Source organism: Pseudophryne corroboree, chromosome 8, assembly GCF_028390025.1.
Source record: "Pseudophryne corroboree isolate aPseCor3 chromosome 8, aPseCor3.hap2, whole genome shotgun sequence".
NCBI lineage: Eukaryota > Metazoa > Chordata > Amphibia > Anura > Myobatrachidae > Pseudophryne > Pseudophryne corroboree.
The window spans coordinates 104,478,378-104,494,508 of NC_086451.1; positions in this window are offsets into that span (position 1 = coordinate 104,478,378).

Here is a 16,131-nt window from a genome sequence, read left to right on the forward strand (position 1 = left end):
CATTTCTCTAACTCTCTACCTTTACATTTTTCAATCTATACATACTCTATCTATTCCTTTTCCTATCTATACATTCATCTAGACATTTCTCTAACTATACATTTTTCTATCTATGCATTTCTTTATCTCTCTTCCTGTACATTTCTCTAGCTCTAAATTTCTCTAACTCTACCTATACATTTTTCTATCTATACATTTCCCTGTCTATCTATCTAGCTATCTATTAATTTATTTATCTATCTATCTTCTATTCATTTTTCTACCTATACATTTATATAAACATTTGTCTATCTATACATTTTCCTTTATATGCATTTCTCTATCTCTCTGCCTATACATTTCTCTAGCTCTATATTTCTGTAACTCTACCTTTACATGTTTCTATCTATACAATTCCCTGTTTATCTATCTAATTATCTATGTAATCATTTTTCTACCTATACATTTATATATACGTTTCTCTATTTATACATTTTCCTATCTCTCTGCCTATACATTACTCCTATCGCTACATTTCTCTTACTCTCTACCTATACATTTTTCTTTCTATCTGTACATTATCTTTCTAAACACATTTGTCTATCTTTCTAGCAATAAATTTATCTATCTACATAGTTTCCTATCAATGCATTTCTCTATCTCTCTGCCTATTCAATAATTTAGCTCTACATTTCTCTAATGTTCTACCTATACATTTTTCTATCTATACATTCTCTATCTTTCTATTCCTTTTCCTACCTATACATTTATCTAGACATTTCTCTAACTAAACATTTTCCTATCTATGCACTTCTTTATCTCTCTTCCTGTACATTTCTCTAGCTCTACATTTCTCTAACTCTACCTTTACATTTTTCTATCTATACATTTCCGTCTATCTATCTAGCTATCTATTAATTTTTTTTTATCTATCTATCTATCTATCTATCTATCTTCTATTCATTTTTCTACCTATACATTTATATAAACATTTGTCTATCTATACATTTTCCTTTATATGCATTTCTCTATCTCTCTGCCTGTACATTTCTCTAGCTCTACATTTCTCTAACTCTCTATCTATACATTTCTCTATCTCTCTGCCTATCCATTACTTTAGCTCTACATTTCTCTAACTCTCTACCTACACATTTCTCTATCTATACATACTCTGTCTATTCATTTTCCTACCTATACATTTATCTAGACATTTCGCTAACTATACATTTTTCTATATATGCATTTCTTTATCACTCTGCCTATACATTTCTCTAGCTCTACATTTCTGAACTCTCTACCTATACATGTTTCTATCTATACATTTCCCTTTCTATCTGTTTATCTATCTAATTATCTGTCTATGTATTCATTTTTCTACCTATACATTTATATATACATTTCTCTATCTATACATATTCCTTTATATGCATTTCTCTATCTCTCCTCCGTATACGTTTCTCTTTCTCTACATTTCTTTAATTCTCTACCTATACATATTTCTGTCTATACATTTCTCTATCTGCCTGTACATTACTCTATCTCTACATTTCTCTAACTCTATACATTTTTCTGGCTATACATTCTCTATCTATTTATTCATTTTCCTACCTACAGTATACATTGATCTAGACATGTCACTAACTATACATTTTACTAACTATGCAATCTCTATCTGTCTATACATTACTCTAGCTCTACATTTCTCTAACTCTTTACATATATATTTCCTGATCTAAGAACCCATCTTTCTATTTATACATTTTTCTACCTAAACATTTATCTATACATGTATCTATCTCTACATTTCTCTAACTCTCCAACTATACATTTTTCTATTTATGCATTTCTCTATCTCTCTGCCTATACATTACTTTAGCTGTACATTTCTCTAACTCTAACTGTACATTTTTCCATCTATACATTTTCTGTCTATTAATTTTCCTACCTATAAAGTACATTTATCTAGACATTTCACTAACTATACATTTTCCTATCTATGCATTTCTCTATCTCTCTGCCTATACATTAATCTAGCTCTACATTTCTCTAACTATACATTTTTCCATCTATACATTCTCTAGCTATTCATTTTCCTGCCTATACTGTACATTTATCTAGACATTTCACTAACTATACATTTTCCTATCTATGCATTTCTCTATCTCTCTGCATATACATTATTATAGCTCTACGTTTCTCTAACTCTCTACATATACATTTTTCTATCTATACATTTCCCGATGTATGAACCCACCTTTCTAACTATTGATTTTTCTACCTGTATATTTATCTCTACATATCTCTATCTCTATATTTCTCTATCTCTCTGACTATAAATTATTCTATCTCTACATTTCTCTAACTCTCTACCTATACATTTTCCTATCCGTCTATCTATCTATCTATCTATCTATCTATCTTCTTTCTGTCTATCTATTCATTTTTCCACCTATGCATTTATGTATACATTTCTCTAGCTATACATTTTCCTATCTATGTATTTCTCTATCTCAAAGCCTATACATTACTCTAGCTCTACATTTCTCTAACTCTCTACATACACATTTTTCTTTATTTCTGTACATTTCTATCTAAATCTATTTGTCTATCGATCTATCTGTACATTTTGCTGTCTATACATTCCCCTTTCTCTCTATCTATACATTTCTCTATCTCTCTGCCTATACATTACTCTATCTCTACATTTCTCTTGCCCTACCTATACATTTTTCTTTATATCTGTACATTTCTATCTAAACACATTTGTCTATCTTTCTGTCTATACATTTATCTATCTATTTTCCTATCTATGCATTTATCTATCTCTCTGCCTATACATCACTTTAGCTCTATATTTCTGTAACTCTCTACCTATACAGTTTTCTATCTATACATTTCTGTATCTCTCTGCCTTTACATTACTCTATCTCTACATTTCTCTAACTTTAACTATACATTTTTCTATCTATACATTCTTTATTCATTTTCCAACCTATACATTTATCTAGACATTTCTCTAACTATGCATTTCCCTTTCTAAATATTTCTCTATCTCTTTGCCTGTACACTACTCTAGCTCTACATTTCTCTAACTCTCTACATACACTTTTCTCTATACATTTACCTATCTATGCATTTCTCTATCTGTCTGCCTATACACTTCTCCATCTCTACATTTCTCTAACTTTCTACCTTTACATTTTTCGATCTATACATACTCTATCTATTCCTTTTCCTATCTATACATTTATCTAGACATTTCTCTAACTATACATGTTTCTATCTATGCATTTCTTTATCTCTCTGCCTATACATTTCTCTAGCTCTATATTTCTGTAACTCTACCTATACATGTTTCTATCTATACAATTCCCTATCTGTTTATTTATCTAATTATCTATGTAATCATTTTTCTACATATACATTTATATATACATTTCTCTATCTATACATTTTCCTATCTCTCTAGCTATACATTTCTCTATCTCTCTGCCTATACATTACTCCTATCGCTACATTTCTCTTACTCTCTACCTATACATTTTTCTTTCTATCTGTACATTATCTTTCTAAACACATTTGTCTATCTTCTCTATCTACATAGTTTCCAATCATTGCATTTCTCTATCTCTCTGCCTATTCAATAATTTAGCTCTACATTTCTCTAATTTTATACCTATACATTTTTCTATCTATACATTCTCTATCTTTCTATTCCTTTTCCTACCTATACATTTATCTAGACATTTCTCTAACTAAACATTTTCCTATCTATGCACTTCTTTATCTCTCTTCCTGTACATTTCTCTAGCTCTACATTTCTCTAACTCTACCTATAAATTTTTCTATCTATACATTTCCCTGTCTATCTATCTAGCTATCTATTAATTTTTTTATCTATCTATCTATCTATCTTCTATTCATTTTTCTACCTATACATTTATATAAACATTTGTCTATTTATACATTTTCCTTTATATGCATTTCTCTATCTCTCTGCCTATACATTTCTCTAGCTCTACATTTCTCTAACTCTACCTTTACATGTTTCTATCTATACAATTCCCTGTTTATCTATCTAATTATCTATGTAATCATTTTTCTACCTATACATTTATATATACATTTCTCTATCTATACATTTTCCTATCTCTCTGCCTATACATTACTCCTATCGCTACATTTCTCTTACTCTCTACCTATACATTTTTCTTTCTATCTGTACATTATCTTTCTAAACACATTTGTCTATCTTTCTAGCAATAAATTTAACTATCTACATAGTTTCCTATCAATGCATTTCTCTATCTCTACATTTCTCTAACTCTACCTATACATTTTTCTATCTATACATTTCCCTGTCTATCTAGCTATCTATTAATTTATTTATCTATCTATCTTCTATTCATTTTTCTACCTATACATTTATATAAACATTTGTCTATCTATACATTTTCCTTTATATGCATTTCTCTATCTCTCTGCCTATACATTTCTCTAGCTCTACATTTCTCTAACTCTCTACCTATACATTTCTCTATCTCTCTGCCTATCCATTACTTAAGCTCTACATTTCTCTAACTCTCTACCTACACATTTCTCTATCTATACATACTCTATCTATTCATTTTCCTACCTATACATTTATCTAGACATTTCGCTAACTATACATTTTTCTATTTATGCATTTCTTTATCACTCTGCCTATACATTTCTCTAGCTCTACATTTCTGAACTCTCTACCTATACATGTTTCTATCTATACATTTCCCTTTCTATCTGTTTATCTATCTAATTATCTGTCTATGTATTCATTTTTCTACATATATATTTATATATACATTTCTCTATCTATACATATTCCTTTATATGCATATCTCTATCTCTCCTCTCCGTTTACGTTTCTCTTTATCTACATTTCTCTAACTCTCTACCTATACATATTTCTGTCTATACATTTCTCTATCTGCCTGTACATTACTCTATCTCTACATTTCTCTAACTCTATACATTTTTCTGGCTATACATTCTCTATCTATTTATTCGTTTTCCTACCTACAGTATACATTGATCTAGACATGTCACTAACTATACATTTTCCTAACTGTGCAATCTATATCTGTCTATACAATACTCTAGCTCTACATTTCTCTAACTCTTTACATATATATTTCCTGATCTAAGAACCCATCTTTCTATTTCTACATTTTTCTACCTAAACATTTATCTATACATGTATCTATCTCTACATTTCTCTAACTCTCCAACTATACATTTTTCTATTTATGCATTTCTCTATCTCTCTGCCTTTACATTACTTTAGCTCTACATTTCTCTAACTCTAACTGTACATTTTTCCATCTATACATTCTCTGTCTATTAATTTTCCTACCTATACAGTACATTTATCTAGACATTTCACTAACTATACATTTTCCTATCTATGCATTTCTCTATCTCTCTGCCTATACATTAATATAGCTCTACATTTCTCTAACTATACATTTTTCCATCTATACATTCTCTAGCTATTAATTTTCCTGCCTATACTGTACATTTATCTAGACATTTCACTAACTATACATTTTCCTATCTATGCATTTCTCTATCTCTCTGCCTATTCAATAATTTAGCTCTACATTTCTCTAATTTTCTACCTATACATTTTTCTATCTATACATTCTCTTTCTTTCTATTACTTTTCCTACCTATACATTTATCTAGACATTTCTCTAACTAAACATTTTCCTATCTATGCACTTCTTTATCTCTCTTCCTGTACATTTCTCTAGCTCTACATTTCTCTAACTCTACCTATACATTTTTCTATCTATACATTTCCCTGTCTATCTATCTAGCTATCTATTAATTTATTTATCTATCTATCTATCTATCTATCTATCTTCTATTCATTTTTCTACCTTTACATTTATGTAAACATTTGTCTATCTATACATTTTCCTTTATATGCATTTCTCTATCTCTCTGCCTATACATTTCTCTAGCTCTACATTTCTCTAACTCTCTACCTATACATTTCTCTATCTCTCTACCTATTCATTACTTTAGCTCTACATTTCGCTAACTCTCTACCTACACATTTTTCTATCTATACATACTATATCTATTGAGTTTCCTACCTTTACATTTATCTAGACATTTCGCTAACTATACATTTTCCTATATATGCATTTCTTTATCACTCTGCCTATACATTTCTCTAGCTCTACATTTCTGAACTCTCTACCTATACATGTTTCCATCTATACATTTCCCTTTCTATCTGTTTATCTATCTAATTGTCTATGTAATCATTTTTCTACCTATACATTTATATATACATTTCTCTATCTATACAGATTCCTTTTTATGCATTTCTCTATCTCTCCTCCGTATACGTTTCTCTTTCTCTACATTTCTCTAACTCTCTACCTATACATATTTCTGTCTATACATTTCTCTATCTGCCTGTACATTACTCTATCTCTACATTTCTCTAACTCTATACATTTTTCTGACTATACATTCTCTATCTATTTATTCATTTTCCTACCTACAGTATACATTGATCTAGACATGTCACTAACTATACATTTTCCTAACTATGCAATCTCTATCTGTCTATACATTACTCTAGCTCTATATTTCTCTAACTCTTTACATATATATTTCCTGATCTAAGAACCCATCTTTCTATTTATACATTTTTCTACCTAAACATTTTTCTATTTATGCATTTCTCTATCTCTCTGCCTATACATTACTTTAGCTCTACATTTCTCTAACTCTAACTGTACATTTTTCCATCTATACATTCTCTGTCTATTAATTTTCCTACCTATACAGTACATATATCTAGATATTTCACTAACTAAACATTTTCCTATCTATGCATTTCTCTATCGCTCTGCCTATACATTAATCTAGCTCTACATTTCTCTAACTAAACATTTTTCCATCTATACATTCTCTTGCTATTCATTTTTCTGCCTATACTTTACATTTATCTAGACATTTCACTAACTATACATTTTCCTATCTATGCATTTCTCTATCTCTCTGCCTATACATTATTATAGCTCTACATTTCTCTAACTCTCTACATATACATTTTTCTATCTATACATTTCCCGATGTATGAACCCACCTTTCTAACTATTGATTTTTCTACCTGTACATTTATCTCTACATTTCTCTATCTCTATAATTCTCTATCTCTCTGACTATAAATTATTCTATCTCTACATTTCTCTAACTCTCTACCTATACATTTTCCTATCTATCTATCTATCTTCTTTCTGTCTATCTATTCATTTTTCCACCTATGCATTTATGTATACATTTCTCTAGCTATACATTTTCCTATCTATGTATTTCTCTATCTCAAAGCCTATATATTACTCTAGCTCTACATTTCTCTAACTCTCTACATACACATTTTTCTTTATTTCTGTACATTTCTATCTAAATCTATTTGTCTATCGCTCTATCTGTACATTTTGCTATCTATACATTCCCCTTTCTCTCTATCTATACATTTCTCTATCTCTCTGCCTATACATTACTCTATCTCTACATTTCTCTTGCCCTACCTATACATTTTTCTTTATATCTGTACATTTCTATCTAAACACATTTGTCTATCTTTCTGTCTATACATTTCTATATCTATTTTCGTATCTATGCATTTATCTATCTTTCTGCCTATACATCACTTTAGCTCTATATTTCTGTAACTCTCTACCTATACAGTTTTCTATCTATACATTTCTGTATCTCTCTGCCTTTACATTACTCTGTCTCTACATTTCTCTAACTTTAACTATACATTTTTCTATCTATACATTCTTTATTCATTTTCCAACCTATACATTTATCTAGACATTTCTCTAACTATGCATTTCCCTTTCTATATATTTCTCTATCTCTTTGCCTGTACACTACTCTAGCTCTACATTTCTCTAACTCTCTACATACACTTTTCTCTATACATTTACCTATCTATGCATTTCTCTATCTGTCTGCCTATACACTTCTCCAGCTCTACATTTCTCTAACTCTCTACCTTTACATTTTTCGATCTATGCATACTCTATTCCTTTTCCTATCTATACATTCATCTAGACATTTCTCTAACTATACATTTTTCTATCTATGCATTTCTTTATCTCTCTGCCTATACATTTCTCTAGCTCTATATTTCTGTAACTCTACCTATACATGTTTCTATCTATACAATTCCCTATCTGTTTATCTATCTAATTATCTATGTAATCATTTTTCTACCTATACATTTATATATACATTTCTCTATCTATACATTTTCCTATCTCTCTAGCTATACATTTCTCTATCTCTCTGCCTATACATTACTCCTATCGCTACATTTCTCTTACTCTCTACTTATACATTTTTCTTTCTATCTGTACATTATCTTTCTAAACACATTTGTCTATCTTTCTAGCAATAAATTTCTCTATCTACATAGTTTCCTATCTATGCATTTCTCTATCTCTCTGCCTATTCAATAATTTAGCTCTACATTTCTCTAATTTTCTACCTATACATTTTTCTATCTATACATTCTCTATCTTTCTATTCCTTTTCCTACCTATACATTTATCTAGACATTTCTCTAACTAAACATTTTCCTATCTATGCACTTCTTTATCTCTCTTCCTGTACATTTCTCTAACTCTACCTATACATTTTTCTATCTATACATTTCCCTGTCTATCTATCTAGCTATCTATTAATTAATTTATCTATCTATCTATCTATCTATCTTTCTATCTATCTATTCATTTTTCTACATATACATTTATATAAACCTTTGTCTATCTATACATTTTCCTTTCTATGCATTTCTCTATCTCTCTGCCTATACATTTCTCTAGCTCTACATTTCTCTAACTCTCAACCTACACATTTTTCTATCTATACATACTCTATCTATTCATTTCCCTACCTATACATTTATCTAGACATTTCGCTAACTATACATTTTCCTATATATGCATTTCTTTATCACTCTGCCTATACATTTCTCTAGCTCTACATTTCTGAACTCTCAGCCTATACATGTTTCTACAGATGTGTCCACTATTACCTTTCTGAAAAGAGTGCAATGGCAGTAAATTTGGCATGACATGAATTCCTTTTGTTGTTGGGCCATCATGTTGTGCAATGACAATTCATGACAATTCATAGTTTCACCACTGGGTGTCCAGTGCATCACGTAACGTAGCTTTCCACCAACATTGCTGTTAAATAGACACTGTAATCAGGTCGTTCTGATTTATGGCCAGCTTTAGAGTCTAATTGCTAATTGTGTAGGTGTGAAAATCTCAGTGTGAGAGGCCTTTGAAGTAGACTCCTTGGTGGGTACAGATTTTATCCTGGCTGGGGGATGTTACTATACAGTATGTTGCTCAGAGCACAGAGGTTAATTAAGTTTAAAGTGAAATTAAATAATAAGTTAAGAAAAACCTTAGTGCTATAGAGTAAAAGAACATATAAGATTTTGCAATGATAAAATATTTCCAAATAAAGGGCCTCATTACGAGTTGATCGCACGAAGCTGCTTTTTGCAGCCCGTATCTCCGCCTATGAGGGTTGTTTTTTCCCCATAGCAAGGCTGCAATCGCTTGTGCAGGCCTGCTATGGTAAAAAATGTTGTGCAGTTTCTAAGTAGGTCTGGACTTAAGCTAGCCATACATCAGACCAACTTTTCTCCAACACTCCAAACTTCCAACCATCCAACTTGTCTGTTCAACTAAAACAGTGCCCCACACATCTCACCAACTTTTTACCAGTGCTCCACACATCTAACCAACTTTTCATCAGACCAACCAACCTTCCAACTTCTGTCCAACTTGTGATGTCACCGAAGTAGGCGGACAGTGCCTGCCTACAGTTCTTCAGTTTTGTTTTGTTTTTTCATTTCAAAACATGCAGAAGTGTCTTTTTTTTCAGTGAAACTGGCCTTTTCTTTCACCACCATACATTTATTAGATTTACTTATTTTTATACTGAACTATGGATACCAGCATGGTTGGGCTGCCAAGGCAAATAAATATATATATATATATATATATATATATATATATACCAGATGTAGATATTTGGCACTCCCAATGTAGTAAAATGTACAGCTTGCCTGGTGCCCTCCTGAGCTTCAAAAAGCAAACATATCACAAACGATAGGCGGCACTCTAGGACTTTTCAAAAATCAAGAACATACGTGACCCTGTTCTGCCAGCTTAACGTTTCGGTTTCGGTCATTTTCAATCCGCCACACTTTGCTGGCGGAATCTAATAAAAAAATTTAAAAACATGTTTTTTTTGGTGTTTTTTTTTTGTGTAATAGCATATCTATTTATATTAGAAGGGATTAGGTACTTGGTTTGTCTTTTTTGGAGGCACAAGTATTATTTATATATTTTTAAAAAGATTATTATTATTTTTTTTTGTTCAAATGGAATGGGAAAAACACGAAAAAAAATTGCGTGGGGTCCCCCCTCCAAAGCATAACCAGCCTCGGGCTCTTCGAGCCGGTCCTGGTTCTAAAAATCCAGGGGAAAAATGGACAGGGGATCCCCCGTATTTTTAAAACCAGCACCGTGCTCTGCGCCTGGTGCTGGTGCAAAAAATACGGGGGACAAAAAGAGTAGGGGTCCCCCGTATTTTTTACACCAGCATCGGGCTCCACTAGCTGGACAGATAATGCCACAGCCGGGGGTCACTTTTATACAGTGCCCTGCGGCCGTGGCATTAAATATCCAACTAGTCACCCCTGGCCGGGGTACCCTGTGGGAGTGGGGACCCCTTCAATCAAGGGGTCCCCCCCCAGCCACCCAAGGGCCAGGGGTGAAGCCCGAGGCTGTCCCCCCCGTCCAAAGGCTGCGGATGGGGGGCTGATAGCCTTGAGAAAATTGAAAGAATATTGTTTTTTCCAGCAGTACTACAAGTCCCAGCAAGCCTCCCCGCAAGCTGGTACTTGGAGAACCACAAGTACCAGCATGCGGGAGAAAATCGGGCCCGCTGGTACCTGTAGTTCTAATGGAAAAAAAATACCCAAATAAAAACAGGAGACACACACCGTGACAGTAAAACTTTATTTCACACATGTCGACACACACATACTTACCAATGTTGACACAAAGCAGTCGGTCCTCTTCTCCAAGTAGAATCCACGGGTACCTGAAAATAAAAGATAATTATACTCACCTGATCCAGGGTCCAGATTACAATCCACGTACTTGGCAAAACAACAAACCGAACACCCGGACCAAACGGACTGAAAGGGGTCCCATGTTTACACATGGGACCCCTTTCCACGAATGCAGAGACACCCCCGTGACAGCTGTCACAGAAGTATCTCTTCAGCCAATCAGGAAGCGCCACTCCGTGGCACTCACCTGATTAGCTCTGTGCGCGTCTGAAGTGACAGAAGGCTGGCGCGGGGGGGGGGGGGGGGAATTAGCGGTGCGGGAGCCGGTGCGGGCGGAGGTAGGCTGGCGGACGGGTTGGGGGGGTGAATTAGCGGTGCGGGAGCCAGTGCGGGCGGAGGGAGGCTGGCGGGCGCGGGGGGGGGGGTGAATTACCGGTGCGGGAGCCGGTGCGGGCTGGAGTTGGCCCTGGTGGTGGTGAGGGGGAAGGGGTGCCGCGATCTTGGGGGGGCAGTGACTGCAGGAGGGGAGCAGAGGTGCTGCGATCGTGGGTGATATGCGGGGGGTGCCGCGATCATGGGTGATATGCGGGGGGTGCAGCGATCGCGGGTGTGGTGCGGGGGGGGGGGGGTGCAGCGATCGCGGGTGGGGTGCAGCGATCGCGGGTGTGGTGCGAGGGGGGGGTGCCGCGATCGCGGGTGATATGCAGGGGGTGCCGCGATCGTGGCTGATATGCGGGGGTGCCGCGATTGCGGGTAAACTGCGGGGGGTGGCGCGATTGCGGGTAAGCTGCTGGGGTGTGTATGGCGCGATTGCGGGTAAACTGCGGTGGTGTGCGGGGTTGCCGCAACCGCAGGTGGGGTGCCAGTGATCGGGGGTGGCGTGCGGGGGTGCAGCAATCATGGGTGGGGTGCGGGGGGTGCCGCGATTGTGGGGTATCGCGGGAGGGGTGCCACTGCTGGGTGTCCTGTGACAGCGGCAGCCCGGCAGCAGTGATGTGCTACCGTAGCTGCCCTTGGTCCTCCTCCCGCTCCTCCGCCGCCGCCACTCCACGGGGTCCCGCTGTGACCGGGGCAGCTTGGCAGCAGTGATGAACTGCCGCAGCTGCCCCTGCACCTCCCGGCTCGTGCTGCCCAGTAGGTAGTGATGGGGAAGAAGTAGTTGGACACTGCTGGTTAGTGTCCGCCTGCTTATCGTTCAGTTGGGGGGAAAGTTTCCCCTACACCTGAACGATTAGTTGGGAAAATCAAACAAGTTTGATTTTCCCAACTAGTTGGACAGACCGTTTCTGGACGTTTTTCAGCGTGTGGGAGCAAACGGCTGATAATCGTTTGCTCCCACACACTGCCTGATTATCGTTCCAACCAGCCAACTAGTTGGCTGGTTGGAACGATATCTTCCTGATGTATGGCCAGCATTAGGCGGACATTACTACTCGATCGCAGCAAGTTGGCGTGCACGCATGGCCATCGCCGGGCAACGACGCTGGGACCGAAAAAAAACGATCGCAGCGCCGATCGCATGAAGATCGACAGGCGGAGGGCGTTCCTGGGCAACTCACCGTTTGTAGCCGTTTTCGGGGAGTGGTAAGAAAAACGCAGGCGTGGTGAGAGAAACGCAGGTGTGTCCAGGGCGGGTGTTTGACGTCAGAGCTAGGACCGAACAGGTTGAAAACATTGCAGCAGGTAAGTAAGTCACCGGCACCCCTGCACTGAGCATACTGCCAGCACTGCCGACACCCCTGCACCGAGGACACTTCTGGCACTCGTACACTGCCGACACTCCTGCACTGAGGATACCGCCGGCACAACTGCACTGGGGATACTGCCAGCACTCCGCCGGCATCCGTGATTCTGCTGACCGGAAGTCGGACCCGGTCACATGCTCATTGCCAGGGGTTACATGCTCGTTGCCAGGGGTTACATATGCTTGTTGCTATAGGGGTTACATGCTCAGTGCCAGGGGGTTACATGCTCAGTGCCAGGGGGTTACATGCTCATTCCGGGTAGCGCTGGGTAATGGTCTAGTAATACCTCTAGTATATGTTTCCTAGAAGGCAGCTGCCATTTTTAAAGGGCCATCTTCCATGCTGTCTGCATGGAATCTGCAATCTAGAGCCTAAGCATCTATTGTGCCGGTGCTGCGCCCCCCCCCCCCAGGACTCAGACATCCAGGCTGATCAGGCCCTGGGTCTCATGTTTCTTCACCCGCTTGTATGGCAGACAGAGCACTTAGTGACTTATTATCGAGCACAGCTACAGCACTGGACTGATTTATGCAGACAGACGCAGCCCCCACTTGTATGGCAGACAGAGCACTCAGTGACTTATTATGGCAGCATAGCCCCAGCACTGGACTGATTTGTGGCAGACAGACACAGCACCCATGTGTATGGCACACAGAGCACCCAGTGACTTATTATGGAGCACAGCCACAGCACTGGACTGATTTATGGCAGACAGATGCAGCACCCACTTGTATGGCAGACAGAGCACCCAGTGACTTATTATGGCAGCATAGCCCAAGCACTGGACTGATTTGTTACAGCACAGGACAACAGCACCGACAGCAGAACCAGCACCCACCCCACGCCACCCTTCCCGCCACCCTCCCACAGACAGACAACAGACTTGTCCGTCCTGTTCCCTCTGCAATGCTGGAGTGATAATTGCAGCAAGAAGTGTGGAATAGCATATAGTCCAGATCTCGCGAGAATCCGACAGCGGGATGATGACGTTTTGACTTGTTCCGGGATCTGAGTCTGGAAGGAAAACCCGAGCCGGACTCTGATCCCGGCTCGGATCGGGAAGTTCGGATGGGCTCGGATCTTGTAGATCTGAGCCCGCTCATCCCTACCTACTATAAGTATGAACAGCATTTGATGATGAAAGAGGGAGAGAACGCAGTTATTTTTTTCTCAATTCAGTGTGTAATCCAGAGATTATTATGGGTTCATGAACAAAGCCTAAATTGTCTCAGTTACTGTATTGCTATAACCTATTGCTTCTCTTTAATCCAATGGATATATTATACTTTTCTTTTCTGCTGCTGAATAATGGGGCCTACACACGGGGTATTAGATTGCTCAGATCGCTCAGCACACAGCGCTGCACCAACAATGTGTGCTGAGCGATCTGTCACTGCACGAGTTCTCAATAGAGAAAACACGGGAGATGACTAGATCTTTCACACATGCTTGAACTAACTAGATGGGCGATAGTGAAGCGCGGGGATGCGCATCACTATTGCTATAGTCCACGCACAGAGCAATTTGTGCTGAATTTCTAAGCGATTCACTCAAATCACTTAGAAAAGCAGCCTAAATCGCTACGTGTGTAGGTCCCAGTAGTCAATTTTTCCAGGCACGTCGTATGGGTACAAAGCGGATCGTTGCTGTGCACTGGTTCTAGCGAAGAATCCATTCGCACAGCCGATCGCAAAGAGATTGATAGGAAGAGCGCGATTGTGGGTGTCAACTGACCATTTTCTGGGAGTGTCTGGAAAAACACAGGCGTGTTGAGGCATTTGCAGGGTGGGTGTCTGATGTCAATTCCGGGCTTGAATAGGCTGAAGGGATCGCTGCGGCTGAGTTAGGTCAGAGCAACTCAGAAACTGCACAAGCTGTTTTTGTACAGGGCGGATGCACACGCGTTCGCACACTTGCAAAGCTAAAGTACACTCCCCTATAGGTGGCGTCTATCTGTTCGCAGCGCTGCAAAAAATAGCTAGCAAGTGAATAGATCTGAATTAGAGAAAAAAAACAATCGAGAGAGCGCTATACACATCTGTTGTGGATATTTAAAAAATATTTTTATGTCTATCAATATTCCTTTTCACAATTATACTTAGTGCCGGCCGGCATCACATAAAAAATAAAAAAATTGAGGAAGCGGCCGATGCTATTGAGTAGGCTGGGAAACGCGTCTGTCACCATCTCCATACACAGACTGCAGCGGATCATTATCCATCAGCTGGCTGGCTGGCTGAATCACATCCCCAAAGCAGGGAAATGGCTGTGTAACCATCTGCCCATTGACTCCGGATAAGGCCAGGAGTGAAAGTACCGGCCGGGAGGACAAGCGGTCACATTGCGGTTAAAGCGAATAAGATGTCCACTCCAACTAAAAGGCTACCGGTAGGAGCATTAGCCAGGAGGATGACCGCAAATACTGTGACTTCAACAGAGGCATCTATATGGTATGCTTTTCAACATTATTCACAAAAGCAGCTCAAACAACCAAAAGGGAGCTGCTTTCAGCTCAAAATCGCTGGAGGAGAGAGCACCGATACACAGAGCTAGATTAAAGGGGGGGGGGGGAGTACGTACCCCGGGCCCCCCTTTCCAAAGGGCCCCCTGCCACACCACAGATCGGATCTCTCTTCCGATCCAATCTGCGGTGCTGGGCTCCCGGCTCACGTCCTCGCTGCATAGGCGGCCGCACAGGTAGGACAGCTGAGCTGAGCGACAGCTCAGCTGTCCAATAATATATGAATGAAGCAGCCAGTCCCTGCAGCCTGCGTGCCCATCCAATGACTGGCTACTTCATTCATACATTATTGGACAGCTGAGCCGTCGCTCAGCTCAGCTGTCCTGTCTGTGTGGCCACTGCTGCAGTGGGGACGGTAGTGCAGGGCAGGTCAGCAGGTCCGCCGTGTGCTGCTTGGGGAGCTGCCTTCTTTTTATTAGAGGCTCCACAGTATTAAGAGCCACAGGCCCCCCATGGTCTTAATCCGGCTCTGCCGATACACATACAGTACGATACACCCTTGTCATTTGTGTTTATTTAAACTCTTTGACAATACTGTATTCTTGCTGAATTGGCATAGATATACTATAGATAGTACTTTACATTTTGATTATAATCTCTAATTTTTCATCGACTGTACTTTAGGAGAGTCAAGAAAATAGTAGATGAGCTGACTGCTGATAATGATGAGTTTACTGCCATAGAACTCCGTCGTATTCTGCAAGCTGAGTGGG